Source organism: Balaenoptera borealis (genome assembly GCF_965194805.1).
Source record: "Balaenoptera borealis genome assembly, chromosome: 8".
NCBI lineage: Eukaryota > Metazoa > Chordata > Mammalia > Artiodactyla > Balaenopteridae > Balaenoptera > Balaenoptera borealis.
Window position 1 is genome coordinate 32,060,085 of NC_138865.1, and position 17,314 is coordinate 32,077,398.

General features: G+C 38.2%; 1 long non-coding RNA gene across 1 annotated transcript in view; it reads left to right on the plus strand.

Moving 5' to 3' along the window:
• The window catches only part of LOC309632883, a 38,964-nt gene that overhangs the window by 17,517 nt on the left and 4,133 nt on the right, over positions 1 to 17,314 (plus strand). The window lies entirely within an intron of this gene.

Sequence of the window (17,314 nt, forward strand, 5' to 3'; positions counted from 1 at the left end):
TCAGGGCTCACCGGCTCACATTGGAGGGTTGCAGTCTTTGATCACTGTGACATCCTTTGTTTATTGATATGGCAGGAAATATTCCGTTTATAAATATTCCATTCCATTTATAAATATTCCATTTATCACTCAGCAGCAGGTAACCTCAGGAAACAAGCCTAAGGCTTTTATGCTATTGGTTGGTATCATTCAGTGGGAACAAATTAATCTTCCCTACCAGTACAGGTGATAAATATGTCACAGTACTAGCTAGCTAAGGTAAGGCACTGAAGGATAAGGGGCTATCAGAGCTGACCTAGGTAAGAAGGGATATTGATTCCCACCATCTCACTTTTCAGTTACCTTGTATTTCCAGTGCTTAAAGCCACTACTGATGACTGGAGGTGAAGTATAGATTATAGAAAGTTGAACAAGGCTATTTTCTTTATTAGGGTACCTCTACCATCCTTGCCTTGATGGATGACATTCATAACAACATGGGTAAATTGTTTGGAATTATAGACTTGGGTAACATGATCTATTCAGTAAAAATTTTGCAGTCAACCACAGTTCACCTTCTCCTTTGAGGCTCAAGAATATACCTTTACCTGATTACCTATTGAGTTCTTAAATAGCCCTGCAATTACACAAGGGCTTTGCAGCCAGGGCTTGGATGCCTGCCCGACACTTCCATCAGAAACTCAGCTTTGGCGTTATATGGATGACATCCTCCTCATTGGACTTGCCCAAGACTATGTCTCATAGGCCAGTACAGCCATGAGTGAACAACTCACTGACGGGATGGACAAGTATCCCCCTAAAGTACAAGGCCCCTCCTAGTCTATTAAAATGTTAGGTTACATTTACAATTCAGAAGAGTGAACTATCCCCAATCCAGTAAGAGACAAGCTCCTAGCACTTTAATTTCTCACATTGCTAAAGGGATCCAACTAACATTTGGTAGGAACGTTCATTCTGGCACCAACGCATTATTTCCCCCAGTAGTCACTGTCCCCTGTCTTATCAAGTTACCTGTAAGTTTTTCACTTTTCAGTGATCAAAGCTGAAGTTCTTACTGGGGCAGAGAAAATTACCCTATGAACCAAGATTTCTGTTATGACCTGGGTAATGGTAAAAGCTCCCTGTAGAAGTGGATCTGAATCAGAAGTCTCCTTGTTAAAATGGAAATGGTATCTACAGCATTGGGCAGAACTCATACCTACTGTAGTGTTATGCTCTACGAGGAAACAGCCACATATCCTGCCACTCAGGTTAACTTGATGAAACTGCAGAAATGCCTCCACCCTTTGCCCAAGGGGGGCTAAAGGGAAGATGGTCAGCACTCTTAAAACAAGAAAACCAATAGTCATTCTTTACCAGTGGAGTGAACAGTGGGTTTAAGGGAGCCACACAATGGCAGCTGCAGCCTGTCTCCCCTATTCAAATACTCCGATTTCCATATATGCAATACTCCTAGCAATGGAGTATTCCCTTGATAAAAACTTTCTTAAGGTTTGTATTTTCACAGATATGTTCCTGGTTGGTGGCTAACAGGCTAAGTACTTGATTGGGACTTTGACAAAATCAGGGCTGGAAAATACAAGGCCAAGACATTTGGGGTAAAGAGATATGAGGGAAAAATAGCTACACTGGTTCCCATTCTACCAAGCTGGGTGCACCATATCCTGGCTCATACTAAGCAAGACATGTAAGAGGCATAATACAACAACAAAGCTGACAAACTAACCAATCCACCAAAACAGGAAGGAAAGTCCCAGAATTTTGTCCCTTCTACCAGTGGGCACGTGAGAGATCAGGGAATTTGGGCATCTGGGCATCATGGAGTGACAAAAATGGATTGTTAATAGATGAGCTGACCCAAAAGAGAGGCATCTACAAAAAGCCACTGGGTATTGTACCATATGCCAGAAATTTAGATACTGGGCCTACCACATCAGAGGAAAAGTTTGCAGAGAAGGGCCACATCAGAACTTGCAAATCAATTTCATTGTGCCTCTCTCAGCAGCAGCAGGGGCCACTGAATTTGCCTTAACAATGGTAGTTACCTACACAGGCCTTCTATTGCCTTACCCATGCAAGGCATCAACCTCTGCTAATGTCACTGAGGTGTAAACAAAGCAGCTTTTACAACCTTTCGGAGTGCCACAAGCTAAAAAGTCAGATCAAGCCTCCCACTTCACCATGAAGCAAATGCAATAATGAGCATTATGAAATGACATTACAAAATAACAGTGGTAGGTATCACATAAATACATAAAGGGCTTTTAAAACAAGGGCTGTTGAGAGAACTTGGAGGACAACTGTCTCCCAAGTGGTCAAAAAAGCTACCCATTCTCCTGATTACATTAAATCCACACTCCCTGATTACATTAAATTCATGGAATCTATAGCATAACTATACCATATTTAAATTCACAGCAACTGAGGGAACCACCAACAGAGACGCTGCAGCCTCTAATGGTGTATACACCTGCATCAGAAACAACACAATGACCAGTTTTCACAGATATGGTAGCTCTAACGTTGCTGCCCACAGCAAAGGAACATCCCGCTCAGTACCTGCACCGTTCCCTTCTCCCTCATAGAAAATACAGAGCCTGACCACTTCCCCCTTGATCCTGATAAGAGCCTGATGTGGACCACTGGCTCTGGGGCCATTCTCAGCCTGAGTTTGCTCATCGTCAGCGAGAGCCAAGCAAACTACCCACACCACTTGGATAGGCTGCCCACATACTTTGTGGAACCAACATGGACCTGATCCTGACACCCAGGAGGTGTAACTAATCACCCTCAGACTGGGTACTAGCACTTGGATGACACTCAGGGGACCATCACTATCCTATAGCTGGCTGCAGACAACCTCAGGCTTTAATCTCTACTCGATTGCTGTGTCCCTTCCTTACCTGAGAAGTTCCTATCCACACCCACTCCATGTCCTTGGCATTCACATCACAGAAAGAAACACAATATGGGTTAGACTGGGGGAACCACACCATTGGCTCTTTGGGTTGGTCAATCAGCACTGAGGCTGGCACTCCTCCTCCTATCTCTACTACCGCTGGCAATAGTCCTCTGGATAAGCTAGACTCTGTGATACCACTTGTGACTTATAGGTGCCTTCTAAGCCCTATAGACCAACTTTAACTTCAAATCAGATGAAACCCACTATTATTAACTAGTGCCATTAAAAAATAGATCAATGGCCATTACCTATCGAGTCTCATCTAAAAAATGCCCAGATATAGTGTGCACTCAAATTACAACCAGGATGCTCGGGATTGGTACAATCAAATGAAAAACTCTGTAATTCAGAGACTATACCAACGAACCTTATGGGATTATGGAGATAAAAGTATACCTCCTGCTAATCCCTGAGATGATGATGAATATAAACCCTGACAACAATGTATACCCTTACAGTTATTGGCCTCTCTTTCTTTTATTTTTTTCTTTGAAAGTGATAATTGCAAGGAGTGGTAAGATCAATAGACAGGTTTTTTTCAGGTGTTTTTTTAAAAAATTATTTATTTTTGGCTGTGTTGGGTCTTCGTTTCTGTGCGAGGGCCTTCTCCAGTTGCGGCAAGCGGGGGCCACTCCTCATCGTGGTGCGCGGGCCTCTCACTATCGTGGCCTCTCTTGTTGCGGAGCACAGGCTCCAGACACGCAGGCTCAGTAGTTGTGGCTCACGGGCCCAGTTGCTCCACGGCATGTGGGATCCTCCCAGACCAGGGCTCGAACCCGTGTTCCCTGCATTAGCAGGCAGAGTCTCAACCACTGCGTCACCAGGGAAGCCCTGGCCTCTCTTTCTATTCTTTACAATGATCTCTCTCCTTCGCCAGTATGAGCCTCATTTATTGAGGTGGAAAGAAATTGCGCTAACCAAGTGGCCATGGGCACGTTACCATGGACCTCTTCCCTGGATACTGATCAATATATTCAAGGAAGGCAATGTGTACAATATAATGTTACCTAAGCTAAGGCATGTCTAGGAAATTAGAAACTGGCTTGAGAATGCTCCATAACCTAACCTCCTCACATACCAACTGCAAATTTTATGTACCACTCAGTAGGGGTGGGCTCTACAATAATTGCAATACTGGCTGCCCACAGTGAATAATCATATCTCTTGGGTATTATAGCAGACAATTCTCATGAAAAGCATATTTGATCATATTGATAGAGAAATCTAACTGCTCTCTGCATGGGAGTTTCTCTAACCAACAATTTTCTATCCAACTACTTGCTTCAGCTATTACAGAATTTTCTAGACCTATCAAAACCACCATTAATAAGTACTTGGGAAATATTTGAGGGTAATTTCTGCCCAATGTTATTGTTCTGGGACCTTATTTTAGAAACCTACATAAAGGCATCCAATCAGAAGAGAAGAAGTAAAACTGTCTCTATTTGCAGATGACATGATATTATATTTAGAAAACCTTAAAGACTCCACCAAAACACTGTTAGAATAAACAAATTCAATAAAGTTGCAGGATACAAAATCATTATACAAAAATCATTGCATTTCCATACACTAATAATTAGCTATCAGAAAGAGAAATTAAGCGCTTCCCTGGTGGCGCAGTGGTTGAGAATCTGCCTGCCAATGCAGGGGACACGGGTTCAAGCCCTGGTCTGGGAAGATCCCATATGCCGTGGAGCAACTAGGCCCGTGAGCCACAACTACTGAGCCTGTGCGTCTGGAGCTTGTGCTCCGCAACAGGAGAGGCCGCGACAGTGAGAGGCCCGCGCACCACGATGAAGAGTGGCCCCCGCTCACTGCAACTAGAGAAAGTCTTCGCACAGAAACGAAGACTCAACACAGCCAAAAATAAATAAATAAATAAATAAATAAATAAATAAATAAATAAATAAATAAATAAATTTAAAAAAAAAAGAAAGAGAAATTAAGAAAACAATCCCATTTACAATTGCATCAAAAAGAATAAAATACCTAGGAATAAATTTATCCAAGAAGATGAAAGATCTGTACACTGAAAACTATAAGAAATTGATGAAAGACATTAAAGAAGACACAAATAAATGGGAGTGTATATCATACTCATGGATTGGAAGAATTAATATTGTTAAAATGTCCCTACTACCCAAAGAAATCTATAGATTCAGTGCAACACAATCAAAATCCAATGGTTTATTTTTTCACAGAAATAGAACAAACAATCCTAAAATTTATATGAAACCAAAAAGACTCTGAGTATCCAAAGCAATCTTGAGAAAAGAACAAAGGTAGAGGCTTTTCTGATTTCAAACTATAGTACAAAGCTCTAATAATCAAGACTGTATGATACTGGCAAAAAAATAGACACATGCACCAACTGAACAGAATAGAGAGCCTAGAAATAAACCCACACGTATATTGTCAGTTAACTGATGATAGAGGAATCAAGAATATACAATGGGATAATATAGTCTCTTCAGTAATGGTGTCAGGAAAACTGGACAGCCACAGGCAAAAGAATGAAGCTCGACCACACTATCTTACACCATACACAAAAATTAACTCAAAATGGATTAAAGACTTGACTATCAGACCTGAAACCATAAAAATCCTAGAAAAAAGCGTAGATGGGAGGTAACTTCCTTCACATAGCTCTTAGCAATGTTTTTGTGGATCTGAGTACAAAGGCAAGGGAACTAAAAGTAAAAATAAACAAATGGGACTACATCAAACTAAAAAGCTTCTGCACAGTAAAGGAAACCATCAACAAAATCAAAAGGCAACCTAAAAGATGGGAGAAAATACTTGCAAATCATATCTAAAAAGGGATTAATATTCAAAATACATAAAGAATACATACAACACTATGAAGTAATATGAAACAAGAACAAAATAAAAAATAATCTGATTTTTAAAATGGGCAGAGGACCTGAATACAGTTTTCCAAAGATTACATACAACTGTCCAACAGATATATGAAAAGGTGCTCAACATCATTAATCATCAGGAGAATGCAAATAAAAACCACAAAGAGATAGCACCTGACACCTGTTAGAATGGCTCTTCTCAAAAAGACAAGAAATAACAAATGTTGGTGAGGATGTGAAGAAAAAGGAAAACTTGTATACTGTTGATGGAAATGTAAATTGGTACAGCCTCTGTGGAAAAAAAGTATGAAGGTTCCTCAAAAAATTAAAAATAGAACTACCATATGATCCAGCAATCTCACTTCAGGGTATTTATCTGAAGGAAATGAAATCACTATATCAAAGAGATACCTGCATCCCCACGTTCATTGCAGCATTATTCACAATAGCCAGGACATGAAAACAACCTAAGTGTCTATTCATGGATGAATGGATAAAGAAAATGTGATATATATGTATATGTATGTATATGTGTGTATATATATATATATACACACACATACATACATACACACATACATACATATATATGAAGTATAATATAATATAAATATATGTATAATGGAATATTATTCAGCCATAAAAAAGAAGGAAATTCTGCTATTTGCGACAACATGGATGGACCTCAAGGGCATTATGCTAAATGAAATAAGTCAGAGAAAGACAAATGCTATATAATCTCAATTATATGTGGAATCTAAAACAAAATCAAAAATCAAAAAAACCCCAGAACTCATAGATAACAGGAAACAGATTCGTGGTTGCCTGAGGTGGGGGGTTGGGGTGGGAGTGGGGGAATTGGGTGAAGGTGGTCAAAAAGTACAAACTGGAAAGTTATAAGATAAATAAGCCCTAGAAATGTAATTTACTGCATGATGACTTAGCTAACAATATTGTATATTTGAAAGTTGTAAAGACAGTAGATCTTAGAAGTTCTCATCACAAGAAAAAGAATTGTAAACTATGTGTGGTGATGGATGTTAACTAAACTTATTGCGGTTATCATTTTGTAATATATACATATATCAAATCATTATGCTGTACACCTAAAGTGAATACAATATTATATGTCAATTATATCTCAATTTTTAAAAAACCTAAAAATCCCACCTTACAGAATATAGAAACAATAATGAAAAGACAAGTAGCAAAGCTAACCTGGGAGGAAATTTATTGGTGTAGTCACAACACCACCTCCCAAGGGGCCACTATGAAAGCTGTTCTAACGTCTGCCCTAGGAAGGTTTGGATACCATGGGGCAGAGGGTCCCACAGTGAAACACAGCAAACTTGTAATAAATAGGGATAGAATTGGGACAAATGTATAATACAATTGATGTCTGCTTTTAGAAATAATTTGGCCCACTTGGGAGGATCCCATATGTGAGTGCCCCATGGTTCAGGAACTAATTTGGTGCATGTCTAAATTAACTTTTTATCAGACTGCTGAGAGTATCTGTGAAACCTATCCCATGTCCATGGGCACACACTGATGCTACTTATTATGGCAGTCAGCAGGAAACTCAATCACTAATGCTCACCAATCTGAACGAGAAGGAATATACAATTGCCCACCAAACCAAATCTGCATACAGCCTTAGCCACGGCAATACATATGTATGCAGATCTAACTGCATGCTGGGTTAGATTCCTACAACCTGATTTGAGTACACAGCATAACGGCCAAACTCTCCTATAAACCTCACCCATCAAGATGAGCCTCTTCCCTTCACCATTAACATCCAACAACAGCATCAACATCCAACGAATTTATGTGAGGCTTGCCACATAAATGTGTAGACAGTGGTGGGCTAAGCACATAACCCATTAGTTGACCCAGGTGCTGAGTGTGAGGTAGAGAACATTCAAGTCTGTTCGACCATGACATTGTATGCTCCTATTCACACCACTTGGAATTGCACTAAGCTGTGCAAATATACCTTTCCTACAAACACAGAGCATATAGGCAGCAGAGGGAGGCTGGAGGACCTGAAAGAGAATCAAATAGTCTCCCCTATCACAAGCTTCCTCCCACCCAACACTGCAAAGTTTTCCCTGCACTTGAATTTGGCTGAAAATTCCAGTAGATTTTTACTCAGCAGCAGAACATCCCAAGTCCTTGTTTTCACAAGCCACACTAGCCACAGCTCTCCAATGACACAAACGAGCTCTGCTAATAGTCCCCCTGGCACTAATCACTCTAGGTTCACTAACTCTGGAAATAGAACAGCATATGTGTGGGACACTTCACAAAGAAACACAGATAGCCATGTCCAAGGAATTATCCACGGAAATGAAACAAATGGCCCAGGGATTAGAACTCTTGGCTGAATCTCAGTGTACTTTAGGGACCATGGCATTAGACAACTGCATAGCCCTAGATTATTTATTAGCTGTTAAAATGGGAGTGTGTTTGTGTCTGTGCACTTCCTCACATATCTTGCTGCATGTGAGTCATAACACTTACCACGTTTTAAAGATAGCCAGGGACATGTATCAAAGGAGTCATAATGTCACTCTATTAACTAAATTGATTGAACAAGTCAAAATCTTCTCCTTTTCTGATCTATTCTCCTGACTTCCGCCCACGAAGTGGGTCAACTGGCTGAAAATGGGCTTTGAAATGGGCTTTATGCCCTTGTAGGATTTGGGGCATTTAGAATGCTTTATTGCTGGCTGCAGACTCAGACATTACAAAGTTATACACAACTTAGATTATAAAACAACATGGAGCCAGGGGATATATTATTGTATAAATGAGCCAAAGATGTCCCTGTATATTGGTCCCTATGCTGTTTACTTTTTTTTTCTTTCTTTTTATTTATGTATTTATTTATTAATATTTTCTTTTTATCTATTTATTTATTTGGCTGCGTTGGGTCTTGAGTTGTTGCTGTGCGTGGGCTTTCTCTAGTTGCGGTGAGCGGGAGGCTACTCTTCGTTGCAGAGCACAGGCTCTAGGTGCTCAGGCTTCAGTAGTTGGGGCTCTTGGGCTCAGTAGTTGTGGCTCACAGGCTTAGTTGCTCCGCGGCATGTGGGATCTTCCCGGACCAGAGCTCGAAACCGTGTCCCCTGCATTGGCAGGCGGATTCTTAACCACTGTGCCACCAGGGAAGTCCCATGCTGTTTACTTCTTAACAGCAGGCTGAGACCTCTAGCTCAAAGAGTGATGGTATCAAACTCAAATTTTTACAAATTGAATTCCTTTTTTTTTTTGGCCGCGCCACCATGCATCTTGCGGTATCTTAGTTTCCCTACCAGGGATCTAACCTGGGCCCTCAGCAGTGAAAGTGCTGAGTCCTAACCAGGGAATGCCCCCAATTGCTTTAAATATAGTCCAAATAAGCTCATTCTTAGCTACTTATAGCCTGTCTTCTTCATAAAACCTGTGAAACTATACCCAACATGTGCTAGCCATAGATAAGACTAGTCTTGGGGCTGTAAAAGACCCCAAACTGCTGCTGTTCTTCAGAGCTCTTTGATCCAGAAACTCCCTGTTATGAGTTCAGTCGTGTCCCCCCAGATTTATATGTTGAAGTCCTAACCCTCAGCACCTCAGAATGTAACTATATTTGGAGATATGGTCTTCAGTGAGGTTATTAAAGTAAAATGAGCTCATTAGGGTAGACCTAATCCAATCTGACTGGTATCCTTACAAGAAGAGGAGATAAGGACACAAACACAGACCTGCACAGAGGAAAGCCCATGCGAGGACACAGGGAGATATCCATCTGCAAGCCAAGGAGAGAGGCCTCAGGAGAAACCAGCCTGCTGACACACCTGAACCTCCCACTCTCTAAAACTGAGAGAATGAACGTCTGTTGTTCGAGCCACCCGGCCTGTAGTGTTTTGCCACAGTAGCCCAAGCAAACGAGTACACGCCCATCTTGCTGCTGAGCAACATCACCTAGACACTTAAGCCCCCTCTCCAGTTCCCCTCTCACGCAGGAGTTCCTTTGCCCTGTTTCTCTTCTGGGTGGGGGTCCCATGCCACAGCCTCCAGCAGGCCTCCTGCTGTGAGGGACGTCCCTTCTCATGCAACCCATCAAGCACTGCCGCCCAGATAAAGCTCATTGTGTGCTACTGCTATCTTGTGGTCATGTCTTTTATCAGCCTCTAAATCTTTGAGTTTATCTCTATCTCTATCTATCTCTATCTCTGTATCAGCTTTTTTGGATACACGTGTATACATTTCTACTGCAGGTGGTTTAAATCTAGCTAAGCAGATCATTATACCTGAGATCCAAGAGTAATGACTCACTCTATGAGTGTTGAGATCGTCCATAAAGTCATTTCTCAGCCCAGAAGCTCCACTTGTTGCCTATTCCCAGTAATAGTAACCACAGCAATTGCATGTAATGAATGCTTACAATATATTAGATATTGTGCTAACAGATTTATATGTGATATCACAAGAAGACATCACAACAGTCTTCTGAGTCAAGTACTATTATTTCCACTGTACAATTAAAAAATCTAAGCAACTTAAGGTATACATGAAGGTATACATATATTAGCTAACTTGCCTAGTATTAAACAGCAATATCTGGCAGAACCCATGTCTGTTTGACTGCAGAGCCTAAACAAGTAATAAAGACATGGAACTTAATCCAAGGACTTTCAAGAAGTGAGTCGCATTTGGTCTGCAGTCACCCAGCAAATATATCATGAGAGACTGCTAAGAATATATATTTGAATAGCATGTATCTTTAAACATGAGATTGGTAGATTAGTCATGGCTAAACAGGAATATATATCCAAACCCATAAGTCACCTTGACATGCGTTCTGATTGCTGGATCCTTTCTTTGTCCTGTAAGCACATTTCAAAGTAGAACTATGGAGTTTTAGTTTCAAAGAATTTAAAGCTGGAAGGGGCCTTAGACATGATCTAGTCCAGTTCTCACATTATAGCTTTGCACAAACCAAGGCCTAGGAATGGAAATAGACTTGTCTAGTGACCCAGGATGTTAGTAGAAGAGCTAGACATAGAATCTGAGCTCCATTATATAGTAATAAAAATAATAATTATAACAAAATTAATTATAATACTAGCTATTACCATTTGGGGGTACCTGCAATATGCCCTGTACATATACTGTCTTATTTAATCCTTAAAGCAGTCTTTTGATATAGGTATTTTTATCTCTATCTTGATTAAAAGAAAAGAGTTTCTAAATCCAGGATCACACAGGTAATACATGATAAAACCTAGATCTGAATCAAGGTCCCTTATAGAATCAAGATTCTAAGGTTTTCCTACTATAACATTATTTTCAAACTAACTTTTGCCTCAAATGTTATTCATGCTATTAAAACTATAGGAAAATAATTGAAAATGACATCAATGAGAAAAGAACAGGATTAAGACAAATATGTATATTCCACCATCAATATCAGAAAGAGTTCTACAATGGCTAAGCTTTATTCTGATCTCAAGGAAAGTTTGAATGGAAATAATGTATGCACTGCATATTACCACTTCAAGTTGTAAAGATACGGAATCATCTGGAAATAACGACGACTTAGTGTCTCTTTTGTAGGAGATACCTGTTGATTCTCTTCTAGACATTCTATTTTTATCTTCAATTCTATAGTCTTTTTTCTTTTTTGACTTGTCCCAGTGGTTTTTAAATAATGCTTTCTTGGGTCACACAGAGATAACAGAAGGAGACACAGATGTGTTTTGTATTGAAACTTTTCCAGGAGCTCCTCATCTACAGTGGCACTGGTCACCAGAAGGACATTTGAGGAAAATAGCCAGTTGTCTTCTGAAGCTTTCCCCAAAATTTCCTCAAGGCTGCTTTCTCTTTATCGATCTCCCTGAACCAGATATTTAAAGCCTTCTGGAGTTTTTGAATGTGGAGCTTGGTCCTCTTCTCCTCTCCAAGGTTGTACACAAGGGCCTTCCGCAGGTATACAGGATCTCCTGTTTTTATGGTGCTCTTCTTCATTGTGTAACTCATTCCACCCATGTTCAAACTCTGGCAGAGGGGGTTCAAGCCAGGAGAGTGGGACTGCCTGTAAATGTCTCAGTAAAATGATTCTCCTGTGGTTTGGAATATTAGAACCATGGCACCATGGGAGCAGAGACTCACAGAATCTTGGAGCTGAATGGCATCAGAGATCCACTTAGCTCAAACCCTTATATTTATTGATAAGAAGAAGTTTTTAAGCTTGCATGTATTCTTAGTTTAGAAATAGGAATGAATATTTCAATAGACCAGAATGGCATCAGGATGACTGCTGCCATTCTGTGCTTACACTTATGTCTAATGGTAAGTGACTTTAGGTGCTCAAAATCAGGACCACAATGTTTATGGACAAAGAAAAAGAGAAAGTAGATTCAATAGTTCAGTTTAGTTTTTGAAGCTATTTGTCATTTCTTTACATATCCAGTTGAAGTTGCCAAATAATTGAGATTTTGTCATTTGTCTAGGTATTAGATTAGACTTAAGGATAAGAACTTCCTCATGAAGTGTCTACTTTTCATACAAGAGAGGACAGGAAACAGGAAAATATACACGTGTGCCAAAAAAACCCCACAGAAAATATAAACTAAAAACTAATGAGATGACGGAGATGGGAAGGGGCAAGTGGAAAGGATGGGGAAATGGGAATAGAGGAATAGGAATAGGAAGAGGGACACTGCTTTGAGTATAATGTTTAACTGTTCTTACAGTTAGAAATATGTTAATTTTTATGTGTTCAAAAATAATTAAAATAAAAAAGGATTAGGGTGTGGTACCCCACACTTTTTAATGTGTATTCTAGGATTGAGTAAGGAGTGAATATATTATGGATAATGAGACCCACGTTCTCTCTGTTGGAGAAAGAAACTACAAATAAAAGAAGAAGGCTATAATGTACTCTGTGGTGCTGGATTAGAATTAGAGAGAGCAGTATGAAATTATGGTTCTGTCAATCAGTGTGAATTTATGGTTCTATGAATCAGATGAATCCATGGTTCTGTGAATCAGTATGCATTCATGATTTGATGAATCAGATGAATCCATGGTTCTAAGAATCAGTATGAATTCATATGAAGAATGGCTCACTAGAAACTCTGGTCTCCAAACATGCCTTAGAGACTTGGGACTTTGTGACTCTCCCCAACGTGACTTGAGCCCCATTTACTCCTAGCCTCAAAATTCTGGAATTCGTAGATAACAGGTTTAATGTCCCCCTCTTTCGGTTTTAGCTATTATTTTCACCTAAGCCTCGATTATGTTATTTTATTCCTTTTAACCTCATTATGAGCAACACATATATAGTTCTTCCAGACCACTTTAGTCGGGAGCAGAAAACCTGAACAATGTGGAATGTTCCTAAGTAGCACATTTTTTTCCTAACAGGAGAATTTTACTAATTTTCTTTTTTAAATTGAGTTATAATTGGCTATTACATTATATTAGTTTCAGATGTACAACATAATGATTCCATATTTGTATATATTGTGAAATGATAACCACAATAAGTCTAGTTAATATCGATCCCCATACACAGTTACAATACTTTTTTCTTGTGATGAGGACTTTTAAGATCTACTCTCTTATCAACTTTCAAATATTCAATATAGTATTATCAACTATAGTCACCATGCTGTACATTACATCCCCATGATTTATTTATTTAATAACTGGAAGTTTGTACCTTCTGACCCCCTTCATCAATTTCACCCACCCAAAACCTCTGCCTCTGCCAACCATCAATCTGCTCTCTGTATTTATGAGCTCAGTTTTGTTGTTGTTGTTTTTTATGTCATTTTGTCCTGTTTTTAGATTCCACATATAAGTGACATTATATAGTATTTGTCTTTCTCTGACTTATTTCACTTAGCATAATGCCTTTAAGGTCCATCTAGTTGTCTCAAATGGCAGGATTTCCTTCATTTTTATGGCTGAATAATATTTCATTGTATATACATACCACATTTTCTTTATCCATCCATCTATTGATGGACACTTGTTTCCATGTCCTGGCAATTGTGAATAATGCTGCAATGAACATAGGGGTGCAGATATCTCTTTGAGATAGTGATTTAATTTTCTTTCAATAAATACCCTGAAGTAGGATTGCTGAATCATATGGTAGTTCTATTTTTAATTTTTTGAGGAACCTCCATATTGTTTTCTATAGTGGTTATACCAATTTACGTTCCCACCAACAGTGCATAAGGGTTCCCTTTTCTCCACATCCTTGCCAACACTTGTTACTTTAATTTTTTAATTAAAAAATTTTAAATTGAAGTATAATTGACTTACAACACTATGTTAGTTCCAGATGCACAACACAGTGATTCAATATTTCTATACATTACAAAATGATTACCAGGATAAATCTAGCTACTGTTTGTCACCATACAAAGATATTACAACATACTAACTATATTCCCCATGCTGTATGTTTCATCACCATGACTCATTTATTTCATAACTGAAAGTTTGTACCTCTTAATCTCCCTCACCTATTTCACTCAACCCCCCCACCACATCCCCTTCTGGCAACCACCTGTTTGTTCTCTGTATCTATAACTCTGTTTCTGTCTTCTGTTTGTTCATTTGTTTTATTTTTTAGATTCCACATATAAGTGTAATCATACAGTATGTCTTCCTCTGTCTGACTTATTTCACTTATTTTCACTTATTTCACCTATACCCTCTAGGTCCATCTATGTTGTCACAAATGGCAAGATTTCATTCTCTTTTTAATGGTGAGTAACATTCCATTGTGTATATATAACACATCTTCTTTATCTATTCATCTGTTGATGGACACTTTGGTTGTTCCCATATCTTGGCTATTATAAATAATGCAGCAATGAACATAGGGTGCGTATGTCTTTTTGAATTAATGCTTGTTTTCTTCAGAAAAATACCCAGAAGTGGAACTGCTGTATCATATGATAGTTCTATATTTAATTATTTTGAGGAACCTCCATACTGTTTTCCATAGTTGTTGTACCAATTTACATTCCCACCAACAGTGCACAAAGATTTCCTTTTCTCCACATTCTTCATAATAGCCATTCTTTTTTTTTTTTCCATAATAGCCATTCTAGTAGGTATGAGGTGATACCCTGTGGGCTTTTTTTTTTTTTTTTTGTATCTCCCTACTAATTAATGATACTAAGTACCTTTCATGTATCTGTTGGCTACTTGTATGCCTTCTTTGGAAAACTGTCAAAATGGAAAACTGTCTATTCAGGTATCTGCACATTTTTTAATCAGATTACTTCTTTTTTTGCTAGTTGTATGAGTTCCTTATATATTTTGGATATTAACTCCTTATCAGATAGATGGTTTGCAAATATTTTCTCCCATTGTGTAGGCTGCCTTTGCATTTTGTTGATTGTTTATTTGGCTGTGTAAAAGCTTTTTAGTTTGATGTAGTCCCACTTATTTATTTTTGTTTTTGTTGCCTTTGCTTTTGGTGTCAAATCCAAAAAATCATCGCCAAGACCAATGTCAAGGAGCTTACTGCCTATGTTTTTTCCTAGGAGTTGTTATGGTTTCAGGTCTTACTTCAAGTCTTTAATCCATTTTGAGTTAAACTTATGTATGGTGTAAGATAGCGGTCCAGTTTCATTTTTTGTTTTTTTTTTTGCATGAGGCTGTTCAGTTATCCAACACCATTTATTGAAGAGACTGTCCTTTCCCCATTGTATATGCTTATCTCCTTTGTCATAAATTAATTGACTACATATGGGTGGGTTTATTTCTGGGCTCTCTATTTTGTTCCATTGGTATAGGTATCTGTGTTGATGCCAGTACCATACTGTTTTGGTTACTATAGCTTTGTGATAAAGTTTGAAATCAGGACGGGTGAGTCCTCCAACTTTGTTCTTCTTCCTCAGGACTGCTTTGGCTATTCAGGGCCTTTTGTGGTTCCAAACAAATTTTAGGATTATTTTTTCTAATTATGTAAAAAATGCCATTGGAATTTTGAGAGGGCTGGCACTGAATCTATAAATGGCTTTGGGTAGCACAGAAATTTTAACAGTTTTATTCTTCCTTCCCATGAAAATAGGATCTCTTCACATTTATTTTGTGTCATCTTCAATTTCCTTTATCAATGTCATGTAATTTTCACTGCACAGAACTTTCACCCCCTTGGTAAATTTTGCCAAATTATTTCATTGTTTTTGATATTGTTGTAAAGAGGATTGTTTTCTTTGTAGCTTTTTCAGATATTTGGTTGCTTGGGTATAGAAACAAAGCTAATTTTTGTATGTTGATTTTGTATCCTGCAACTTTGTTTATTAGTTCTAACAAGCTTATTTGGTGGAGTCTTTAGGATTTTTCTATATACAAGATCATATCATGTACAAACAGAGACAATCTTACTTCTTCCTGTCCAATTTGGATGTCTTTTATTTCTTTTTCATGCTTAATTGCTCTGGTGAGGACTTCTAGTACTATGTTAAATAGGAATGATGAGAGTGGATGTCCTTGTCTTGTTCCCAATCTTAGAGGAAGAGCTTTTAAACTTTCACCATTGAGGATGATGTTAGCTGTGAGTTTTCATATATGATTTTTATTACTTCTATACTCAATTTGTGAAGAGTATTTTTTTTTAATCATGAAAAGATGTTGAATTTTCTCAAATGCTTTGTCTGTATCTATTGATATGGTCATTGACTTTATCTTTCATTCTAGTAAGGTGATGTATTACATTTATTCATTTGCATATGTTGAACCATCCTTGCATCCCAGGCATACATAAATCACACTTGATCATAGGGCATGATCCTTTTAATGTATTGTTGAATTTGATTTGCTATTTTATTTTGAGAATTTTTGTATCTATATTCATCAGGGAAATTGTCCTGTAGTTTTCTTTTCGTGTAGTATCTATGACTAGCTTTGGTATCAGGGTTATGGTGGGCTTGTAAAATGAGTTTGGGTTGTTCCCTCCACTTTAATTTTTTTGTAAGAGTTTGAGAAGTATTGGCATTAATTCTTTAAATTATTGGTAGAATTCACCAGGGGAATCTGGGCTTTTCTTTTGGAGAGGTTTTGGATTACTGATTTAATCTCCCTACTTGTTAATTGGTCTGTTCAGATTTTCTAAGTCTTCATCATTCATTCAAGATGCCTTCATCTTGGTTGGTTGTATGTTTCTAGGAATTTATTTCTTCTAGGTTATACAAAACACTGGCATATAATTATCCATAGTAATCTCTTTTGATCCTTTGATTTTCTGTGATATCTGTTCTGTGTTATCTGATTTTCTGTTTTATTGTGTTATAATGTCTCCTCTTTCGTTTCTAACTATTTGAGTCTTTTTCGTTTTCTTAGTCTAGCTAAAAGTTTGTCAATTTTATTTTTTTAAAAACATTTCTTAGTTTTACTGATCTTCCTATTGTTTTACTGGTCTATATGCCATTTATTTCTGCTCTGAACCTTGTTATGTCCTTCCTTTTGCTAA